Source organism: Humulus lupulus, chromosome 5, assembly GCF_963169125.1.
Source record: "Humulus lupulus chromosome 5, drHumLupu1.1, whole genome shotgun sequence".
Classification (NCBI taxonomy): domain Eukaryota; kingdom Viridiplantae; phylum Streptophyta; class Magnoliopsida; order Rosales; family Cannabaceae; genus Humulus; species Humulus lupulus.
In genome coordinates, this window is record NC_084797.1 from 171,736,775 (window position 1) to 171,749,522 (window position 12,748).

The 12,748-nt window shown below is 34.0% G+C and overlaps 1 non-coding gene and 1 pseudogene across 1 annotated transcript; one reads left to right on the forward strand and one right to left on the reverse strand.

Annotated features, from left to right (window-relative positions):
- Positions 1–418: 418 nt before the first annotated feature.
- On the forward strand, positions 419–3,532 carry LOC133833835 (pentatricopeptide repeat-containing protein At4g31850, chloroplastic-like; annotated as a pseudogene).
- An 8,762-nt stretch (positions 3,533–12,294) lies between these two features.
- LOC133780879 (small nucleolar RNA R71) lies at positions 12,295–12,401 on the reverse strand. Its single transcript, XR_009869687.1, has one exon. It is a non-coding gene; the product is annotated as a small nucleolar RNA R71 (small nucleolar RNA).
- Positions 12,402–12,748: the final 347 nt, after the last annotated feature.

Below are 12,748 nucleotides of genomic sequence, written 5' to 3' on the forward strand. Positions count from 1 at the left end.
CATAAACATACATATAATCATTAAATATCATAATAAATCAATTATGGCCCTCCCGGTTTCTTAATCAAGGTCTTAAACCTTATTAGAAAATTTAAGGCATTATAATTAACATCTATGCTCCAGCTTGAGGGGGAGTATTAGAATATTAGCTGAAAATTAGCTAAAAATTAGGATCAATTGTAATTATTTTATTTCTTATTTTCTCTCCTATCTTCCTAATTTAGTTTCTCTAATGTTGTATAAATATATGTGATTTACGTGAATAAAATATACAATTCATTCACCATTTTGTACAAGTATGAATGGTGAAATTTTCCAAACATTATTCTCTAACTATTTGATAAAATTTTAAAATTTCCCATTCTCCACAATTTTCCTCCCATTCCCCACTTCTTTCTCTCCTCTTCGAAACATAATCTATCACCTGACCTCACTAACTCTCAGCAGACCCAGTCGAATCGCCGCCCCACTCGAGTACTAGTTCTTTCATGGATTTGTTAACAGGTTGCTCTTCGAGTATGTATTGTAGTAGTTTCAGTTGTGCTTTTACGGGGACTGCAATAGCTGCTTCAAGTCATAGAGTCATTTAAAGGAAGAAACTTTGGAAATTTAAAGGTTTGCACATATGGCTACTTGGGTAACAGATCGACATTGAGGAGAAAACAAATGGATTTATGTGGGTTTGTTATGAAAATCCCAAAAGAAGGGGAGGAGCTGGCCAAGGAGAAGAATAAAGTTGTGAAATCTTCAGAAGAGGTTATAAAGTTCTTAAGTCTACAACGGACCCGAATTCTGCTTTTTCATAATTTATGATTGTTGCTGGTTGAAGTCTTAGTGACTCATAAAAGGGTGGACCATGGAGAATATGGCTACTGTTTTCGATTTCATGCAAAAGAAAATAGTTCATCGAAATTTGAACAGTTATCATGCTACGTTTGAAGGTCTTTGTGTAAGCAGTGGAATTCAACAAGCACCGACTGCGCTTGAGAAGATGAGAAAGGTTGGGTTCGTTTTGAATGCGTATTCTTATAATGCGTTGATCTATTTACTTCTCCAGTCAGGATTTTGTAGGGAGGCTTCGGAGGTTTCATGGAAGGGATGAAGCCAGTTTGAAGACTTATTTAACACTTATTGTTGCCTTTGGAAAGCGAAGGGATACTCAAAACTGTAATGGGTTTGTTAGAAGAGATGGAACATTTGGGATTGGCCCAATTTATATACATTTAACATATGCATTGGAGCTCTTGGAAGGGCCGGGAAAATTGATGAAGCTTATGATGTATTGAAGAGAATGGACAAAGAGGGATGCGAGCCAACTGTTATTACTTATACAGTTCTCATTGATGCTCTCTGTAACGCAGGTAAATTTGGTAATGCAAAGGCGTTGTTTGTAAAGATGAAAGCTAGTAGTCACAAACCTGATCGTCCTGATCGTGTAACTTACGTTAAATTGTTGGACAAGTGTTGTTTGGTGACACTTAAACAAATAATATTTTATTTAATTAATTAAAAATTTGACAAGTTAATATAAAATGTGTTTGGTAACTCTGTTTTTATTTATTAATTTTTAAATTTGAATTAAAATTCATTAAATTTTGAAAATAGAATTTTTTTCATTTTCAAAATTTTTTTAAACCGTTTTCAATTTTTCATTTAATTTTTTTTTTCTTATCTTCTTCAAATCAACACCAAATATTGTTAAACAAAAAATAAAAATAAAAGTTATCAAAAACGTTTATTATTTTTTGTTTTTAAAAATAAAAAAGCAAAAATGGTTACCAAATATATTTTTATTTTTTAAAAATAAAGAAACAAAAATAAAATTATATTTCTACTTTTGTGTTTAAAAATTTTAAAAACAAAAATTTTATGAAAAAACTCTTAAACAAATTTGGGATGAAATGGAAGCTGATGATTTTTCCCATGATGTAGTTACGTTCACCAATCTTACTGATGCTTTATGCAAAGCAGGCAATGTGGACAAAGCATTTGGTACTCTGGGTGTCATGAAGAAGAATGGGATCTCACCAAATCCTCATACATACAACACCTTGGTTGGAGGACTATTAAGGGCAAGTAGATTGGATGAGACTCTAAAACTTTTCAGTTGTCTGGAATCTCTGGGTGTCATGCCTACTGCTAGTACATACACCGTTTTCATAGACTACTATGGAAAGTCTGGTGATTCTGTTAAAGGTGTTGAGACCTTTGAGCTGATGAAAAGTAAAGGCATTGTTCCAACTATATAGTCTTGTTGAAACCGGAAGAGTTCAAGAAGCAAAAGAAATTTTTAATGGGATCAAAATTAGTGGGCTTTCTCCTGATTCGGTGACTTACAACCTGATGATGCGATGCTATGGTAAGGTAGGGAGAGTAGATGAAGCCATTAAGTTACTTTCTGAGATGGCGAAACAAGGGTGTTAGCCTAATTTATTCATAATTAATTATTTAATGGACATGCTTTTCAAGAATGATCGAGTAGATGAAGCTTGGCAATTGTTTTACCGACTGAAAGACATGAAACTCACTCCCTCAGTTGATATCTTCAACGCGTTAATTGCTGGTTTAATGAAAGGAGGCCATGTCCAAAAATCAATTGAAATATTTGTGAGTATGGTAGAGCACGGTAGTCCTTCAAACACAAGAACTTTTAACACTATCCAGGATCGTCTCTGTAAGAATGATAAGGTGCCAGTTTCCATGGCATAAAAAATTTACTGAACTCTTCAGATTATATGAAGAGATGTGTAATAGGGGACGCTAGCCTAACACAGTCACATATAATGTACTCATTTCTAGTTTAGTGAAATTTAATAGTGTTAATGAGGCTATCAATTTCTACTATGATCATGTAGGTCGTGATTTCTCTTCCTCCTCTCATACATACGGCCCGCTCATTGATGGATTTTTTAAGTCAGGATTACATGAAAAAGCTATGCATTTCTTTGAGGAGATGGCAAAATATGGATGCAAACCTAACTGTGCAATTTTCAATATTCTTATGAATGGGTTTGGGAAAACTGGAGATGTGAAAACTGTCAATGAGTTATTCAAAAGAATGGTTGAGGAAGGAATAAGACCAGACTTGAAGAGTTACACGATTCTTGTGAATTCTCTCTGCCTTTTAGGAAAAAATGATGATGCTCTGTATTACTTTGAGGAACTAAAGCAGTCTGGCCTTGGTCTTAATTCAGTTTGTTTTAAACTTTTGATTGATGCACTTGGAAGATCACGGAGGGAAGAAGAAGCGCTATCACTCTACACTGAAATGCAGATCAGAGGAATTCTTCCTGTTCTTAGCTCATACAACAAACTAATACTCAATCTTGGGATTGTGGGAATGGTGGATCAAGCAGTGAGTGTATATGAAGAACTTCAGCTTAAGGGTCTTGAACCTGATGTTTTCACCTACAATGCTCTAATTCGAGCATACAACTTGTCAGGGAATCCAGACCATGCTTATGCAGTTTACACGAAAATGAAAGGTGGTGGCTGCGAACCGAATGCAAAAGTTTGCACAACCACCTAATTTCTAAACTGTCTTTGAGGTATAAACCCTTTGAGTAATATCATTTACAACACTTTATTCAGATGTTTTTTTCCCTTTAATTCAAGTCTGTTCTACTAAATTAGTATTCTCTTCTCTAAAACTGGGTCTGACTGTTAGTAGGTATATTTTCCTTTAACAAATATCTTATTTCAGATTGTCCTATAAACTTACCATTTTCAGGACCAAATGGTTCGAGGGATGTTGTTCATAAGGGTTGCAAATGTGATTTCTAATTCTTGTTGATAATTAGCTGTCTGCCTTAATATTTGATGAAGTCTTTAACAGAGTTTTCATCATCAATTTCACTCTATTTGTATTAGTTTCTGAGTGTATTCATTATTATGTGTTTTATTGGGTGTCTTAATATTACAAATTCCTCCAAAACTCAGTTTGTGGTCAAGAATCAAATGGCAGAGGAAAAAAAATTACACCAAATTATCAATAAGAGACATTTTAATATCATTGTTAATTGAAAGACCTTTCGCTGCATCACATGTGTACTGTAATCTTCTATGTAGTTTGCAATTGAAGAAGGATAACAATCTCGATCGTAATTAATCGTGAAAGTGGCTATTATCAACTTATCCCCCAAGAGCAAGCTCTTGAGTCTTCTCTGGTGAGTGGTGCCAGTGAAAGAGAAGAACTTGAGTCAGACACAGAGGAAGTTTATAAAGGCAGATTATATTCCCAGAACGTGCCCTGGAATTATACCCCCAAAGATATTCGTGCTCTTTTTGAGAAGTACGGAACCGCTGTAGACGTTGAGGTGAGTTTTTCAATTTTCTTATTATTCTTTCGTTTTGTCTTTTTGAAAATTCGTTACTTCGTATGAATTTCAATGTTTACTTTGAAGGGTTTTGGTTATTTTTTTTGTGTTTCTGATCTGGGTTTGTGTTGGTTTGTTGTGGTGGCTTAGCTTTGTGTGTATAACTAGACCAGAAACAGGGGCTTGGCATTTGTTACAACGGGTTTACCTGAGGCGGCTCTTGCGGTTTTCAATAATCTGCAATCATGTGTAAGCATATTTCTGGTTTAATCCTCATAGGAATCTAAAGAAATAAAATGACAATATTGAGAAAATTAAATTATCAAAATAACTTCCATTGAGCGACCATAAGTATAAACAAATGGTAACTCGAAATTCTTTTATGGTCATTTTACGAAAGAGGGCAATCTTTGGCACTTGACAAAAGTAACCACTTCCACTTTTCTCGCAAGGGGACTGAATATTTTTATAATTATCTACATAGTCCTGTTCTTGTTTATATAAGAAGAACTAAATAGCTAACAATCTTAATGCATGCATTGCACTCTGTTGACGTCGTTTTTCGTCAACAGTGAAAGGAGAGCACGTAAACAATAACTGATAATGGCCAATTAAAATATAACAAAACAAACACACGATTTTTACGTGGTTCAGCAGTTAAATCTGCCTAGTCCACGAGTCTCTGTTACTAAACTCAAGATTATCTCTGAAAATTTTTAAGCATGAATTCTTCAGAGTTTTCTCTCAAGCTTCAGAATTTCGATCCATTACAATGGTGCATGACCTTTCTATTTATAGAGAAGGCTGCAGAATACTATCTCACATATTTTGAGTAGTTACTCTTTTTGTGTAAATTAAATAATTGGCTTTAAATGCCTATAATCAGATATAAAAGGAAACGTCCCCTGAAGACCAGGGGACGTATAACTGACCAAATAATATCCCACGATTCTAGGGGATTTACAGTAATAAATGAGGATTACATCTCGTATGGACAACACTTATAGATATTCAAGGTTTTTATCATATATCTCCAAGGCCTTAGCTTCCCAGGTTTCTCGTCAGCTTTCGAGCTAGAGACATCTCCCGAGGTCACATGGCTTTCGAGATCGTATGTGCGTCGAGCTCGGGACCCCTGATCCAAGGTCATCCCTGAGGATGGATGCGTCTCCGGAGCTACCTTTCGAGATCATGAACACTTCGAGGTCACCGTATTCGAGGTCGTCTATGTCTTGCAGGCTCGATATTTAATCCTGGAGCATACTTTAAACCTTATGAGTCCACTTGCTGCGAATCCAACTTTCGAGGTCATATTTAACATAGCTCGAAATCTGGGTATAACACACCCCTTTATGTTTTGTGTGTTTTCGACCTGCGTTGATTGGTGTACAATAACTTCTCACTAGATGTACTGAAAAATGGCTCCTTGTACTGCAATTCCATATGTGAATTCCAGTCTAGGACTCTACCAAATTCTTTGACACAACCCTTGTTCTGACGTGACATAGTGTCTGCGTCTAACACAGTTTTATTTTACCAACTTTGTATCCCTTTCCTTTATTTATTTTATCAACAAGTTAATAGAGGACTTGTAACGTTTGATTTCTCTTTTCTGTGTCGTGTTCTCTACTAAATGAAGTTGTATTTCCTGTTAACAAATGATAAGAAGTGGAAGGTCGTATTATTGTTAGATTAAAATAAATATATGTATGCATATGAACAATTTTATCCATGTATCCAGAATTAATATATAGATTTAACAAATACAAATAGAGGATCGAATATTGTATACCTCTAGCCATTGCAATTGATAACCACGATCTAGAAGCTTTAAATCTACAAAAGAAAAAGAAAAAGAAAAGAATTAGAACGAGTACTCGGGCTTCCAAGCTCTCACTAACTTTTTTTAGATGAAGTTACTGATAGTTAGAATGAGCAGTGAGCTTGGAGACTGATACTCTATATTTATAGAGTGAGACCTAGCATGAGAGTCTCTTTTACAGATTGAGATATTCTCTTAATCAGTTGGGTATGCAAAATTGGGTAACAAACAAAATCGGGTAACAAATAATGTTGACCATTAATTAGAATATTTTGTCAATAAATAAAATATTGACTTTGATATAATAAATCAATTAATTGTAACAAATTGATTTTATATACTATTTAATTAAATATTCTAACATTCTCCCACTTTGTCAGCATTTAAATTAATGTATTACTTAAGCCCGACGATTATCCCTGTTAGATAATAAACACATGAATCATGGCGATATGTCATCTTTTTATGACGAGTATTATCTTCCATGCTCTCAATATATTTATTACATAACAATGTACTTTATGTGGCTATGTACTTAAACGAATAAACCATATGTTTATTCAGGTCCTATTTAATTTTCTCAAATAAAATTAAAATGCGCATAAATATGAGAAAACATCAAAATAAGAGTTTCATTGATAATAACTTCAGTTTGTACAATAAATTTACATAAGGGAATCAAGTCCCATGTTCACTACATGATCCTTGAATTTATGAGGTGGCAAGCCTTTCGTCATAGGATCAGCAATCATCAATTCAGTGCTAATGTGTTGAATGACCACTTTATTTTCTTTAACACTTTATCTCACGGCTAAGTACTTGATGTCGATGTGCTTGCTTCGACTACCACTCTTGTTGTTCTTAGCCATGAATACAACAACTGAATTGTCGCAGAACATTTTCATTGGCCTAGATATGGAATCTACAACTCTAAGGCCTTAAATGAAACTCTTTAGCCATACACCATGCGATGTAGCCTCAAAACACAAAATGAACTCGGCTTCCATAATAGAAGTAGCAGTCAAGGTCTGTTTGTTACTCCTCCATGATATAGCTCCACCGGCAAACATAAACACGTAACCAGAAGTTAATTTACCTGAATCAGTACAACCAGCAAAGTTTGAATATGAGTAGCCAACTACTTCTAGGTTGTCGGTTCGTTTGAACGTGAGTTTGTAATCCTTAGTACCCTGAAGATACCCCATAACTTTCTTTGCAGCTTTCCAGTGGTCTAATCTCGGGTTACTCTGAAATCTTCCTAGCATTCCGACAACAAAGGAAATGTCGGGTCTTGTGCACACCTTAGCATACATCAAGCTTCTAACAGTAGAAGCATATGGGATGTTCTTCATTTCTTCCTTTTCAAAATCATTCTTTGGAGACTGACTCAAATTTAATTTATCACCCTTAACGATAAGAGCAACACTTGGTGAATAATATTTCATCTAAAATCTCTCTAAAAATTTGTTAATGTATGTTTCTTGAGATAGACCTAAGATACCTTTGAATCTATCTCGATGGATCTTAATGCCAATGACATAAGACGCATCACCCATATCCTTCATCTCAAAGTTCTTTGAGAGAAATTGCTTCACCTCATGTAGCATGCCCTTATCATTGGTTGCAAGAAGAATATCGTCCACATATAAAACAAGAAAACAAATTTTTCTCCTACTGACCTTCTGGTATATACATTGATCCATGACATTCTCTTCAAATCCAAAAGAAGGGAAGACATCATGGAATTTTTAATACCATTGGCGGGACGCTTGTTTTAAACCATAGATGGACTTCTTAAGCTTGCACACCAAATGCTCACCATCACTAGAGGAGAATCCTTCTGGTTGTTTCATGTATACCTCCTCCTCTAGGTCACCATTTAGGAAAGCAGTTTTCACAGCCATCTGCTGCAGCTCTAAATCGAAATGAGCAACTAATGTCAGGATAACTCTGAGGGAATCTTTCTTAGATACCAGAGAAAAGGTTTCCGTGTAGTCCATTCCTTCTTTTTGAGTGAATCCCTTAGCAACGAGTCTCGCTTTGTGTCTCTCAATGTTGCCTAATGAGTCTTTCTTTGTTTTGAAGACCCATTTACACCCAATAGCCCTCGCCCCATTAGGCAACTCAACAAGATCCCAGACTCCGTTGCTCTTCATAGAATTCATTTCTTCATTTATGAAATTGTACCACAGTTCCGATTCTTTGCTATTCATAGCTTGTGAAAACGTTTCTGGATCATTTTCGACTCCAATATTGTAGTCAGATTCTTACAAATACACAATGTAGTCACTAGGTATTGCCGATTTTGTTGTCCTAGTGGATCTTCTTAAGGCTACACCAGGAGGCTCTTAGGGAGTAGGTGATTCAGCTTGTTGTTCAACAATTATAGGCAACTCTTGAATAACTTGATCCATTTGAACTTCATCATTGACTTGTGGATCTTTAACAATTGGTTGTGGTGGTTCAACATCCATTTGGACTGCAGGGGTGTTATCAACCACAATCAATCTTGTCATTGAGGTGGAGGGTTCTGAAGGATCTTTCTCATAACCTAAGTCCTTGGATTGATCACTCCCACTAATTAAGGCATTTTCAAGAAATTTTGCATTCCTTCATTCCACAATCCTAGTGCTATGAGATGGACAATAAAATTTGTAACATTTAGACCTTTCAACGTATCCAATAAAGTACCCACTTATGGTCCTTGGGTCCAATTTCTTTTCTTGTGGATTATATACCCTAACTTCATATGGGCATCCCCAAATGCGTACATGTTGCAAACTCGGTTTCCAACCTTTCCATAATTCAAAAGGATTTTTTGAGACTGCTGATAACTCTACAAAATAGAGTTATTTTACCACTTTTTATGTGCTAATTGTTGCTTAATTCTTGAGTTTTTAATTGATTTATTAAGTTTTTAAGTAATTTTGAATTTATTAGGTTTATTTTGATTTTATATATTTTTATATGTTTTTATAGATATTTTATTATATTATGTTGTAATTTAATTATATTAAATTTGTATTGTTAAGTTAGAAGTTAAAAGTGTAATTCTTTTGAACTTAAATGCTATATTAAATTAAGTTATAATCAATATTTTCAAATAATTAATATGATTTATTTATAATTGAAAATATTTGATAGTTATTTAATTTATTTTCATCTTGTAGGAATTATGTTGTATGCTTGAAAAAAGAAGAGAAAAGAAAATAAAAGTGGCATTTATGAAGAGAAAATAGCAAATTGTGGCAAAAAGCCATCTCCTTCAGCAGGCCCACTCCAAGGCCCACGTTGGCCCAGCCTTGCTCCAGCCCTTTCAGCCTCCCCAACTTCTCAGCATCACCTCACATTGAAGCACCCAGCCGCCTGCCTTCAATCAGCATCTCCCCCTTCGCGCCACCTGTCCCAGCTGCATCAATGAGGCCTTCAGCCATCATGCCAAGCACCAAATTCAGCATAGCCCAAACGTGGGCTTTCTCTTTTGCCTAGCCAAGACCACCGTGGGCCTGTCCCCTTGTCCAGCCCAACCGGCCCAGGTCCCCAGCTCGCCCAGCAGGCCCCAAAGCCCCCAGCCGCCTGTTTCTGCCATACAACACCTCTTGAGCCCATCATTTTGCATTTTGTCCCCTATGACAAAATTGCCAACTTTTTACCTATTTTCTATACACTTTTTACCCCAAAATCATCATCACTCCTACAATTTACCCCTATTTACCATATTATTATTAATTTAATCAATTTACTTAATTTAAATTGATTATTTTAATAATCTAATTTTGGCTATAAATAAGGGTTTTGAAGACCATTTTGGGGTGCTTAATGTTTTGGTTACCATCTTTTTCTCTCTACCATTCTCTCTTCCATTTGGGTTTTTCAAGAGCATTTTGCAAGTATGTATGTCATTTATTTTGTAATTTCTACTCTAGTTATGTGCTTCTAATCTTTTTCATAAGATTATTAAGATCATGATGAAGCAACTTGTAACTAGGTAATATTTATGTTGTATGTTGATTTCCCTTGTAATGCAACAAAGTCTATGGATTTTTCTTCTTCATATATTTCTTTCATCTTAAATATCTTGTATTTTAGATTGTTAGAACATATTTACACTTTGTTCTTCATTAGTGCATAAACATAATATTATTTGTGTAAGATGTGTCATTAAATTGTACACATCCATGCTTAGAACAAAAATATTATGTTTTGCCTTATAAATAATGTTCATTGATTTATTTGTTATTTCATTAGATTGATTTACACTAAATGCTTTGAAATTATAATTTTGAAAAGTGAAGAAAAATCCTATCTTGTTATAAGAAATTTGTGTTTAAAATTATAAATCTTTTTGGAAAAGGATAGTTTAAATTATTTTAACTATCACTAAAACTTGGGAATCAATATACTAATAAATATTATTAAACTTACATTTTGTGGATTCTAGTATCTTAATAATCTTTTCTTTTAACACTTATTGTCAAATCATTATTGGTTTATTTTCATTCTCTTAAATAGCTTTATTTTTCAATCTTTTATTTTATGTTCATAATATTAAAACTCATCAATCTTTGGAACTAGGTTAGAATTTATTACTTTTGATTTAAAATAGTTTTCTTTTTTTTATTTTAGACAACTCATTTGGGTTCGACCGCGTGCTTACACGAAAACTATTCTATAAATACGATTCGTGCGCTTGCGAGTATAAATATTTAAACATACCCGTTTTGGGTCCATCAAGTTTTTGGCGCCGTTGCCGGGGAATTGCAAGAGAAAAGAAACGAAAATTATCTCAAGGTTAGTAAATTCTTCTACTAGTTATTTTAATTTTTGCACTTAAAAAAAAAACTAAAAAAATATATATCTATAAAAAACTAAAAAAAAAAGATAAAAAGAAATTTGGGACGGTTCAACCACCCATAAAAAAAAATATACTTATATTTCTATATTTATTGTTTTTTTTTAGTGACGGCACTTGTGCCTCCTATCTATCCTTTTAATTTTTATAGTCGATGGCACTTGTGCCTCCTAATTTTGGTATAATTTTGTTGTAATTTTATTTCTTTTATATCTTTGTTAGTTGACGGCACTTGTGCCTCCTAACATTTGTTGTAATTTTCTTTATTTATATTGTTGTAATTTTTATTTTATTTAATTTCCGCAAATTACTAGTTGATGTCAATTTTGCCTCCTAGACCTCTATCTTATGTTTGAGTTGATGGCACTTGTGCCTCCTAGTTTTTACCTTAATTTTGTTATGGTTGATGGCATGCTATGCCTCCCTACTCTTGCCTAAATTTTAGCCTTATTTAATTTTTGCCTTATTTTTCTTTGTCTTCTTTAATATTTTAGTGTAACATTGTGAAAAATACTTGAAAAAAAAAAAAGAGAAACCTAAATCTTGTCCTTTCACCATAAGCAATTTTTGCTTAAAGGAAATTTGAACAAAATTCCCATCCGCCTCTACTAATTAACCTCGGGGAGTTGTTAGTAGTGCGCAAGTAAGTGGAATCAAATAGGCCTGGGGACAAGTAAACCATAAGAATTATTGTTGTGAAATCTCTAAAAATTCTAAGTATGCTCTGTGGTTGCGGTTTTAACTGATCTTCCACATCAGAAAATTGCTTGTTTGAGATTATCATTGTTACCTTGTTTGTGAAAATTGTATGCATCATTGGGAACGTAACTCTAAAAAACGATTAGTAAAAAGACGTTTATCTTTGTTTGAAATTGAAAGTGTTAGTAAAAATTTGAGCATCATAGAACCTATTGCTAATCCTGTTGATGAAAATGTTGTGCCTGAAAAAAACTTTGCTTGAATATTTTGCACCTATTTCATCTAATGCTCCTTCATGCATTGTTTTACCTACTACTTCTGCTACTCATTTTGAGCTTAAACCAGCAATCATTCAATTATTGCCATCTTTTTATGGGTTAGACAGAGAGGATCCTTACATGCATGTCAAAGATTTCTTAGAAATTTGCTCAACATTTAAATTTCAAAAAATTTCTGATGAGTCGGTCAAACTAAGATTGTTCCCTTTTTCATTAAAAGGCAAATCAAAAGCTTGGTTAAATTCCCTTCCCACGGGGTCTATAACTACATGGGATCAACTTTATAATAAATTTTTACTGAAATTTTTTCCTATGTCTAAAACTGATAGTCTAAGGAGAGAAATCTCCGAGTTTTTTCAAAAAGATAATGAAGAGTTTTATGAATGTTGGGAAAGATTTAAAGATTTATTATTAAAATGTCCTCATCATTGTTTTGAAAAATGGAGACTTGTAAAATATTTTTATGATGGTTTGACTCCCTCTAATCGTCAAATGATTCAATCTATGCATACTGGAAATTTTTTAAAATTTCAAGGACAAGAGGCGTGGGACGCCCTTGAAGATTTATCTGTCAATTCACAACAATGGAATTATTTTGATCCTAGGTCTAGGTCAACTAGTTCACCAAAAAGAGGAGGAAGGTATGAAGTAAAAGAAGAAGTAGACTTAAGAACATCTTTAGATAAATTAGCAAGAAAAGTAGAAGCTTTAGCCATAAGCCAAACTATAAACTCTCCAATACAACCAAGAAAAGATGTATGTTCTATATGTTCTAGTCCTT